This window comes from Peromyscus californicus, unplaced genomic scaffold (genome assembly GCF_007827085.1).
Source record: "Peromyscus californicus insignis strain IS unplaced genomic scaffold, ASM782708v3 Scaffold_17__1_contigs__length_78620276, whole genome shotgun sequence".
Classification (NCBI taxonomy): Eukaryota; Metazoa; Chordata; class Mammalia; order Rodentia; family Cricetidae; genus Peromyscus; species Peromyscus californicus.
The window spans coordinates 40,663,398-40,674,073 of NW_026294469.1; positions in this window are offsets into that span (position 1 = coordinate 40,663,398).

Below are 10,676 nucleotides of genomic sequence, written 5' to 3' on the forward strand. Positions count from 1 at the left end.
TTTCCTCCATGTTTTGTTCCTTCACTGTAGATGCTTTAGCTTTTGGAGACATTTTGGAAAATAGCTTATATTCTTATGGAGATAAAAAAAATCTTTCTTTGTTTTTAACAGATACAGGTGTATAAAGCTTATTTAGATGTTTTATTAAGCTTCCTTTACAAGATATTTATAAAATGTATTAGGAAATGTAAAACATCTTTACTAATGAAAGCTTCTATTGGAGGAGAAGAATATATATTTAATACTGAAAAAAAAGCCATATAAACTTGATTTAATAAGAAAATCGATGTTTCTTCCTAGCCCAAATTAAAAAAAAAATTCTTTTTTCTTTTTTTTTCTTTTCAAAGAATAAGTGGTAATTTATTTAAATAGGTATGACCATGCCCAGAAATCTATCTTATCTCCAGTTCTATGTTCTAGCATGGCAACAGTTTCATAATGTTACGGTGACAGAAAAAAGAAAGTCATACATCAAAACACATGAATCCATTGGTGGAAACATCAGTTATGAGGGTTATAGCAAAGGGTGGAAATCTCCATCATAGGCCTCACACACTATTGATGACACTGTTAGAGTGGATTGACGGAAACTAGTGGCTTGTTAAGAATACATATATAGTGCCTTTTTTTTTTCATTCTTTATTTTTTAGATTAAAATGTAATTACATCCTGTTTCCCCTTCCCTTTCCTCCCTGCAACTTCTCCCGTGTATGCTCTCCTCCTGTGCTCTCTCTGAAATTCATGGCGTTCTGTCAAACTTAGAAATGAGCAACAAATGAATTTAAAAAAAAAAAAAACAATACCAATGCTTTATTTAATAGTTGCAGGTCATCATGGGCCAAGTGGTGGATATTCAGGACCCAAGCAGCCAGGTCAGCACAACCTCCAAGCCTCTGTTTCTAACGCCAATAGGGTGAGAACATCACCCTCTGGAACTGGGCCTTGGACATTTTGGATGATAGAGCGGCTGGTGTCATTCATAAATTCCACGCGCACCTGTGTGCACTGTCCCTGCAAACCGGTCCTGCCCAGCACTTTGGTTACCCTAGCCAGCTTGATGGGTTTCATGTGACTCGTGTCCATGATGGCGGCATTCTGGCGGGGAGCCAATGAATGGCTTTTAAAGGACTGAAAATAGCCCAAAATTATTTGACTTGTGCTGAAATATTTTAATTTTCTATAATCACAAAATTAAGTTATTTGACCTTGTATAATCGTTATCACAGGTGCAGCTCTTTTTTCCCTTTCCCCCTGGGAACTTCAGTTCACAATACAAAGAATATTACTGAGGACTTAAAAAAAATCATCACTAAATCCTGCATTATGAACAATACTCTTTTATGAGTATGGAGTTACTGAAATAGAATCTTGCTAGGTAGCTTTGTGTGATCCAGAACTCACTGTGTGTTCCAGCTCATCCTTGAGCTTACAGCAATCCTCCAGCTGCTTCCTCTTGACTGTTGAATTGCAAGTGTGTGTGGTCACACCTGGCTGACTGTGATTTTAGAGAGTTTGTGGTTCACTGAGTTTGAAAAGTGTTTCAAATGTTATTATATTGAACAAACAATGAAGCAGAAATTATTCCATTGTTACACATTAAGGAAAGGATTAGCTTGATCATATTAAGTAGTGACCATTTCCCTACTGGTACAATCATAGTCTAAATAATCATCACATAGACTTCAAGGGCTATCATAATTTTATTTTTCCATTTGAGCTTTTTAGTATCTACCTGAAATATTATACATACGGTCTTGCTTACTTAGTTTTGCTCCATGCCCAAAGTACCTCAAGGTGTTGTCATTCTTTCAAGTTTTATTTACAAAATTGACACTAATTATAATATTAGTCATCTATATTTAAATACTACTTTTAATTATTCTTCAATGAGTTGTAATTTTAATATCAAAACATACTTTTCCAGGATAGCTTCACCAATAGAAATAGCTATTAGAGAATTTACTTTTGCTTCAATGAACCTGGCATTTTCAGCATGTCATTACTTATGCTCAATTATGGCCATTAACAGTGATTGTGCCAGACAGAGCTGAGAGAACAGCACCTCTCACACATTATAGGTGATCTGCGTTTGTTGACCTTTTTCCTCATTGGATTTGTTTTTTGTTGTTGTTGTTCACTAAGTTACTTTTATTTCGTTCTTTTCTCTTTATTTTTTATTTTATTTTGAAGAAGCAGATATTTATTCTTCATATTCCTAGTGCTTTGGGGTTTTATATAAGCCCTATAGTTATTTTTTTTTTATTTTATGCCGAATGTTGTTTATTGAAGGAGGGAAGAGGTCTTAAATACAGGCTTACAGCACAATGGGAGAACCCGGAGGGCATAAGTTCACTACCGATGTATTACAATCTTGCATCTAAGCTGTTAACGCCCATTATGCAGGATACACAGACAAGGAACTTCCCTTAAGCATTCAGGAAGGTGGAACCAGGCAGGGAATTGGCATAGGGAGGATATCAAGGTCAAGGTCAGCAAGCAAGGCAACAGTTACCTAAAACAGGGGTCAGGATCCTACAGGTCCCCCTTTTACTAAAAAATTAGCTTCTGACTTAGGTTGCATGGGACATCAGCAGGTCACCTTACCCATCATGGAGACACCTGCCCAGGCTATACAGGTGCTCTGTCTTAGGTTGGTGAGCGCCCCCCAGGTTTTACATGTCTCTGAATACTCATTATCTTACAGGCTCAATCGTGTGTGAGCTGCAGAGTTAACTGCTGCCAAAGATCTCAAAGTGGCACTGGGCTTGCAATCTGTGTGTTCGACACAGAAAAGACCAACAGAGGTCCTATCCCACCCATAGCCAGTAGGCTAAAGGCACCTGAGCCATTCCCTTCCTTAACAAGCCTTACTGCAAATTGGAGTCCTTGTAAGATGGTATCCCAAAAGCAAATAGAACTTGAGTTTATAAATTTATAATTTTCAAAGCCAATCGAAATGTATATAACTATTGAATTAAATTTATCATGCCCAATAAAATGAAAGGTTAACTAACTGTGGTAGCTACTTTTGTTGCCAGGGTCTCCACTGTGCTAGCTGTAGTAAGCAATTATGAAGTGGTAATCCCAGAAACAGTAGCAGTGGTGGCCACCACTGCTATAACAGCAACTATGGCAGCAGCAATGTCAAATTCTCTTCTGGAGCGTGTGGACATCCACTGGCATGGATACAACTCCAGGAACACGAACCGCCAAGGCCCATTTTTCATGATTCTATCACAACTTAAGCTGGCAGCTCTGCAAAAGAACAACTAAGAACCATAAAGAAAAAACAGGCAGCTCATAAGGAGCATAACTAATGGTCTTATAATGGCTACATTCAGGCTCATAAATTTTAAGGTATCTTCAAAGGGGGGCTAAATGAATTTCAAGAGGCCAATAAATGTTGCACAGAGCCACTCCTGAAAAGTAGGTACTACACCAGCTTGAGGAGGATTGTGAAAATGAAAGGGCTAAGCTGGCATGCTACTGTTAACAAATGGAGGTCAGTGACCTTCAGGGTTATTCTTAATCTCCTAGGTGTCTGGGTGACACGTTCTCAAACATACTTGAAAAAGCAGTTACCATTCATTTCCTTCTGGAGAATCCAACTGCATGGCTACAGTTCCTAGGCTTACGTTAATGCTTGCCAAAGCTGGCCATATTGGGCTCTCAGTCCCCATTGGCATCAGAAGGGTAGAGTTTTTCATGAAGGCCAAATAGGTCTCTGTCATGTTTGGTTTCAGCAACAGCCACAGGGTGCACACAGTGCTCAGGAATTCAAAGAGGAACCTCATTGTCCTGTGGAAAGACATAAACAGAACCCCGGGCCCACACCAACACTGGATCAGGTCTCCTCCAAGTGCCAGTAGAAAGATCCTTCCATCTCTCCAGAGGGTGATTTGCAACAGGAGCCCTCCAGTGCTTATCTGCAGCAGATAATCCAGCAGAATCCACCAATAAAAAATTTAAGATATATAAAACAAGGGAAAGAATAGAATGTGGAGAGGAATGATGAGCCCCTAGTTCCCCCATTTTTACTTTAGTAAAATATGTTTGTTTGTTTGTTTGTTTTTTTAATAGTTCAAATTTTTCTTATCTTTTTTATTTTTTAAAATTAATTTATTTATTTATTTTTCTATTATCAGTTTGATACAGTATGTATTCTTATCTTAATAGTGAAATATTTCATTGAGGCTTGCTCAGTAATTGAGTAAAACCAAAACTTATTATAAGTCACAGTCGTCCTAGGGTCCCCCATGCTATATATATATATACACATATATATATGTATATATATGTGTATATATATGTATATATATATGTGTGTGTATATATATATATATCTCCTCCATGGTTCTGTGGGTTGTAGTCTGATTGTTCTTTATTTTATATCTAGAATCCACTTATGAGTGAGTATATACCATGCTTGTCCTTCTGGGTTTGGGTTACCTCACTCAGGATGATTGTTTTCTTGTTCCATCCATTTGCCTGCAAATTTCATGCTTTCATTGTTTTTCTCTGCTGAGTAGTACTCCATTGTGTATATGTACCACATTTTCTTAATCCATTCTTCAGTTGAAGGGCATCTAGGTTGTTTCCAGGTTCTGGCTATTACAAATAGTGCTGCTATGAACATACTTGAGTATGTGTCCTTATGGTATGATTGAGTATTCTTTGGGTATATGCCCAAAAGTGGTATGGCTGGGTCTTGAGGTAGTTCGATTCCTAATTTTCTGAGAAACGACCATACTGATTTCCACAGTGGTTGTACAAGGTTGCATTCCCACCAACAGTGGAGGAGTGTTCCCTTTGCTCCACATCCTCTCCAACATTGACTGTCATTAGTGTTTTTGATCATAGCCATTCTGACAGGTGTAAGGTGGTATCTCAGAGTTGTTTTGATTTGCATTTCCCTGATGATTAGGGATGTTGAGTATTTCTTTAAATGTCTTTCAGCCATTTGTGATTCTTGTTTTGTGAATTCTCTGTTTAGCTCTTTAGCCCATTTTTTTAATTGGATTGTTTAGTATTTTGATGTCTAGTTTCTTGAGTTCTTTATATACTATGGAGCTCAATCCTCTGTCAGATGTGGGGTTGGTGAAGATCTTTTCCCATTCTGTAGGCTGTCTTTTTGTCTTATTGACCATGTCTTTTGCCCTGCAAAAGCTTCTCAGTTTCAAGAGGTCTCATTTATTAATTGTTGTGCTCAGTGTCTGTGTTTGTTTTTGTTTTTGATTTTCTTTTTTGAGATAAGGTTTATGTATCCCCAAATGTCCTGGAACTCACTATGTAACCCTGGCTGGCCTTGAACTCAGAGATCCACCTGCTTCCTGAGTGCTGGGATTAAAGGCATTCGCCATCATCACCCAACAGGATTATGCTTTAAATAATGGTTGGAAGACATAGAAAAATAATCTAAGGACCTCAAACTGGAAAGAATAATATTCCAGTCCAATTAGCTAAATTTCACATATCTACGAAAAACTGCATACTAAACTTTGTAAAAAACAAAGATGACCAAACCCATCTATGTCCGATGATAACTCTCTTCTCCTCTGTGTTGTGTCTTCAAATGGATAACCACAGCTAATCCCTAAAATGAGTTTCCCCCTGATTTTTTCTCCCAAATTTCCCAATTTAAATCATAAAAGTACTTATTTGAATTGTTGAGACCAAGGTTGGATAAAGGACAGGGATAAATAGCCAAACGAATGGAAACACATGAACTATGAACCAATGGCTGAGGGGCCCCCAAATGAATCAGGCCCTCTGAATAGGTGAGACAGTTGATCTGTTTGGCTTGATCTGTTTGGGAGGCATCCAGGCAGTGGGACTGGGTCCTGTGCTCAGTGCATGAGTTGGCTTTTTGAAACCTGGGGCTTATGCAGGGACGCTTGGCTCAGCCTGGGAGGAGGGGACTGGACCTGCCTGGACTGAGTCTACCAGGTTGATCTCAATCCTCGGGGGAGGCTTTGCCCTGGAGGAGGTGGGAATGGGGGGTGGGCTGGAGGGAAGGGGAGGAGGGCAGGAGCGGGGAGAACAAGGGAATTCGTGGCTGATATGTAGAACTAAATTATATTGTAAAATAAAATAAAATATTTAAAAAAAGAAAAAAGTACTTATTTGAACTAAAACCTATGATCTTAGACTGTCATTGACTATATACTGATTAGTCAACTAAGCTAAATAGGATCCAGAGGTACAAAGATAATAATTGCATGAAGATTTCAATACAAGTAGAGTGCTGTAAATGATTATTGTCTTCCTGAAGGTTTTGAGTTTGCTTCAAGGGCATTGAGTTAATTGGACTCAAATGTTCAACCCTGGAACTTGGGTTAGCTTAAGGCCTAATTCTGTTCTTCATAATGAAGGGTACTGATTGTGTTGAATGCCACTGACTTTCTCTAGGATTTAGAGTTTATGCACTGAATATTGAGACTCCTTCTGTATTTAAAATTTTCAGGATCCTTTTTATCTCTACAAATTTATTTCCCTCATATTATTTCTAGTTCCTTAAACTAGTTTGAGTATTAGTCACGTGGACTAATACTGGCACCATTCTATGATGGCAGGCAAAGAACTCAGACTTATTAAAAAAACAACAACAACAACAACAAAAATCAAATTTAAAGCCAAATACCAAATACAAAATATCTGAGTTAATTAACTGTCTTCCAATATTTGTATATCTCTATCTAGAATATGGTCCCCATGCTAGTAGCAAAATTGTAAATATCTTTGTGTTCATTAATTCTTGTTATACCTTTCATTATACTTCATATTGGGCTTTTCTACATTTACAGCTTAACATATATTCAATTTTTTATCTAACAAACAATTTAATTTATTCTAATTATACTACAGTGTGTTTATTTTCTTCTTATAATTTAAAACCTGGGCAAAGGAGCAATTGATGAGGATGTTCCCAGGTCTGATCATCTACTAGCTGGTGGGAAATTACTTTTATGCATAATAAGAATTAACAATTTTGAGTAAAAACTAAGGCAGCATTTAGCAACTTACCATTTCCATTAGCCTAAATATTTACATCACAGTTTCCATGTATGAAATTCTCTGAAAGAACGATCTCCCAAGGGTCACCTGGAAATTAGCAAATGATAATTAGTAGTATAATTATATCAGCCTGACATTTTATGGGAACAGAATGTACAGGTTAATCACTAATATTAAAATTCATAATATACTTAATGAGAGAAAAGTTGAAAGCTGTCTATACCATTTTTCATTATTCTAGAAGAAGAAACCCTGACTTTTCAAATAATTTTTTTCCTTATCTAGAAAATATAAGAATATATTACATATGATTGGCTATTAGCTTACTAATGCCTGAAAGTATTTTCTGCAGACACAGCCATGGATATGATGAGCTGCAATGGATAGCACTTATTCTCCTGTATCTCATGCTCTAAACTATTGAAACTAGAGATGTACCATTGCTAAGACATAATTAGATTAAATGTAGAAGCACTTAATTAAGAAATAGTCACTTTGTTCCTTTCCCATCATTTTGTGGTACGTTTTTTAATTACTACTTCTGTGAGCCAACTAAGGTAGAGAATATTACCAGTAACAAACTCAGACTCCATTATCTGATTAAGAAATGTGGTATTATTATTATCATTATGATAATTTTAAACCTCATATCTCATTCCTATATTAAGAAAGGTATTATTCAAATTTTAGACTCATAATAAATCATTACATTTTTGCTGATTATATGTCAAAATTTTACCTCATTTATTCTATTTTATGCATTAAAATCTAAAAACAGCTCCTTACTTTAGCTTGGTAGAATGTTGAGGGTTGATAGTCACTTACTATAAGACAGAGAAGAAAGAAACATAAAAATTACCAACATAATTCTTGAGCTCATCAGAGAAATGGATTGGGAAGTACTAAGACACCTTTCATACCAAGGGGAGATGAGATACTCCAAAGAGAGATTATACAAACTATCTCACCTGTGCTATAGAGTAGGTACAAAAGCCTTGTGCTTGATGCAACAAAAATAGACAAGGGAAAATCAGCTAGAAGAACTCCCAACAGTTAAATATTAGAGCCTGTGTCAGTTGTATGCAGAAACTAACAAAAGAAAGCTTTTATTTATGAAGATATTTACTTGTGGAGAAGAATAGGGCCTGGATGGCATGAATGAACCCCTGTCCAGTGGGATGGAGGTATGCATATGGTGATTAAGATCCAATGAAAGAAATACACAGTTCTGCCTACTTCTCCAAACTCTTTCTTCTGTAAAGAAACAGAGTACTAAGTTGTTGTGGAAAGGGTAGCCTAAGATGGAGAAGACAAAAGACAAACAATCAATTTATGGCTTAGGGCAGGTGTCCTGGTTTGCTTTAGCTATCAACTTGTCATAGCTCGGTGTTATCTAAAGGATTCCCAATCGAGTAATTGCTAAGATTGGACCTGTGGTCCATCTAATGGAGAGAATGTTCCAGTTAATGATGTGGGAATTTCTTCTCATTGTAGTTAGTCTCATTCCTTGACAGGTGGATTTTGGTTGTATAGGAATGCTAGCTGAACATAAGTAAGGGAGTAAACCAGCAAGCAATGTTCCTCTATGGGTTTGCTTTGACTCCATGCTTAAGTTACATCACCTACTCCAGTCTACATCAACAATGCATTGTGACCTAGTGTAAGCCAGATAAACTCCTTTTCCACCTGAATTGCTTTTGGCTAGCGTGTTTTATCAAAGCAACTGAAAGTAAACTACAATAGCGGGTAATGATCTCTGTTTCAAACCCAATGCTAATAGAAGAATGTGTCTCCTAGAAGAGCTGTGATAGGCTCTACATAATAGCAACAATTACTATCAGGTGAAACTGGCTCTCAAAGAGAAGAGTAGAGGAGGGCAAGAGAGGAAGTAATGTTGAGTAGGCTCAACCATGGGGATTAAAAACACAGTCTTTAATATTGTGGTTGGACAAGGTAGTATTCAGCCACATCATTCTGATATGTGAAGACAAGACTGGAGAGAAAGACTTTGTGTCATGAATAGATATGAAAACTCTGAGAAAGGATTGATGAAGTCAACATAATCATATCTGCTAGGGCAATGTTGGCACGAAGCTGACGGGCATAACCAACCAATGTCTGCTTGGACTTAAGGCCCATTTCCTGGGATAGAAGCTATACCTGACATTGCTTGGTTGACCAAAAACCAGAGACTAGATAGCCCAGAGATCTAGGGTAAAACCAAATACTACTGGTCTTAAAAAAAATAGTAGTGATAAAATGACTCCTAATGATATTCTGCTATACTTCTAAATCTGTGCCTCATTTATCCGTCATCAGAGAAGCTTCCTCCTGCAGCAGACGACAACAAATATAAAGACCCACAGCTCCATATTACTCAGAGAGAGAGAGAGAGAGAGAGAGAGAGAGAGAGAGAGAGAGAGAGAGAGAGAAAGACCTTGGGACACACAGCTCTAAGGCGATGTCTCCAACAAATCCCTCCCCTTAGAGCTCAGGGAACCACATGAAGGAGGAGAAGAAGGAGTGTAAAGGTGGGAGAAAATGGAGGACAAGCAAACAGGAACTTCTAAATAAACCTTAGCAAAGCTCATATGAACTCATAGAGACTGAGACAACAAGCATAAGGGCCTACATAGGTCTGCACCAGGTCCTCTGCATATATATTGTAGTTTACAGTTTAGTATTTTTATGGTAATCCTGAGCACGTTAACCAGTGGATCTCTGATTCTTGTGCTTTTTCTTGGGGCTCTTTTCCTTCTGTTGGTTTGCTTTGTCCAACTTTGATGTATTGATTTTAGTTTTATCCTGTATTTTAATTTGTTATATGATATCCTCTAAGCCTGTTCTTTTCTAATGACAGAACAGGGGTAGATCTGGATGTGAGGGGAGGCAGAGAGGAACTGGGAGGAGTAGATGGATGGAGAACTATAATCAGGATATGTTGTATGAGAAAAGAATATTTTCAATAAAAAGGGGAGGGGAACATTAAAAACTAAGCCTACAAAATTCATATATGGTATATATGCATATATAGAGTTTTAAAGTTCTATGAATCTCAATACATGAAGTGAAAAATATAAAGCCAAAAATACCACAATCATATCTGAAATCAAAAGACAAGAATGGTTTAGGGGAAAAAAATCAAACAAAAGATCAATTAAGCTCTATGGCAAACATGAACCCTCTATGTGAACAAGTAGGACCTCAGTAATAAAAAGGGAGAGAAGTCACCCAGAGAAAATATCAGATGAGACAGTTTCTAAGTATTTTCCACAAATAACAAAAAACATAAAATCAGAGGATAGAAAAAAATTGCAAATAAAAGATAGTTTCTTGAAAAAAATGAACAAGAAAGGTAGGTTGGAGTAGAAAACAGAGTTTGTAGATATTTAAAGGAAAACACAAATAGAGCAGAGCTTTGAAAGCATGGTAAATCTTAAAAGGCTTCCTATGGGATGATTACAAGTGCATAAGAATGTGGAAAAGGAAAAATACATTTGGAGAAGGGAAAATTCACATTTGCTAGTGATCCTAGGATAGGAGGGATGAATATGCATTGCAGAGAAGATTAACATTTTTAAGATGGTGCTTCACAGTGTAGCTCTAGCAAACCTGGAACTTGCCATGTAGACCAATCTGACCCCAAACCCACAGAGAGTCTA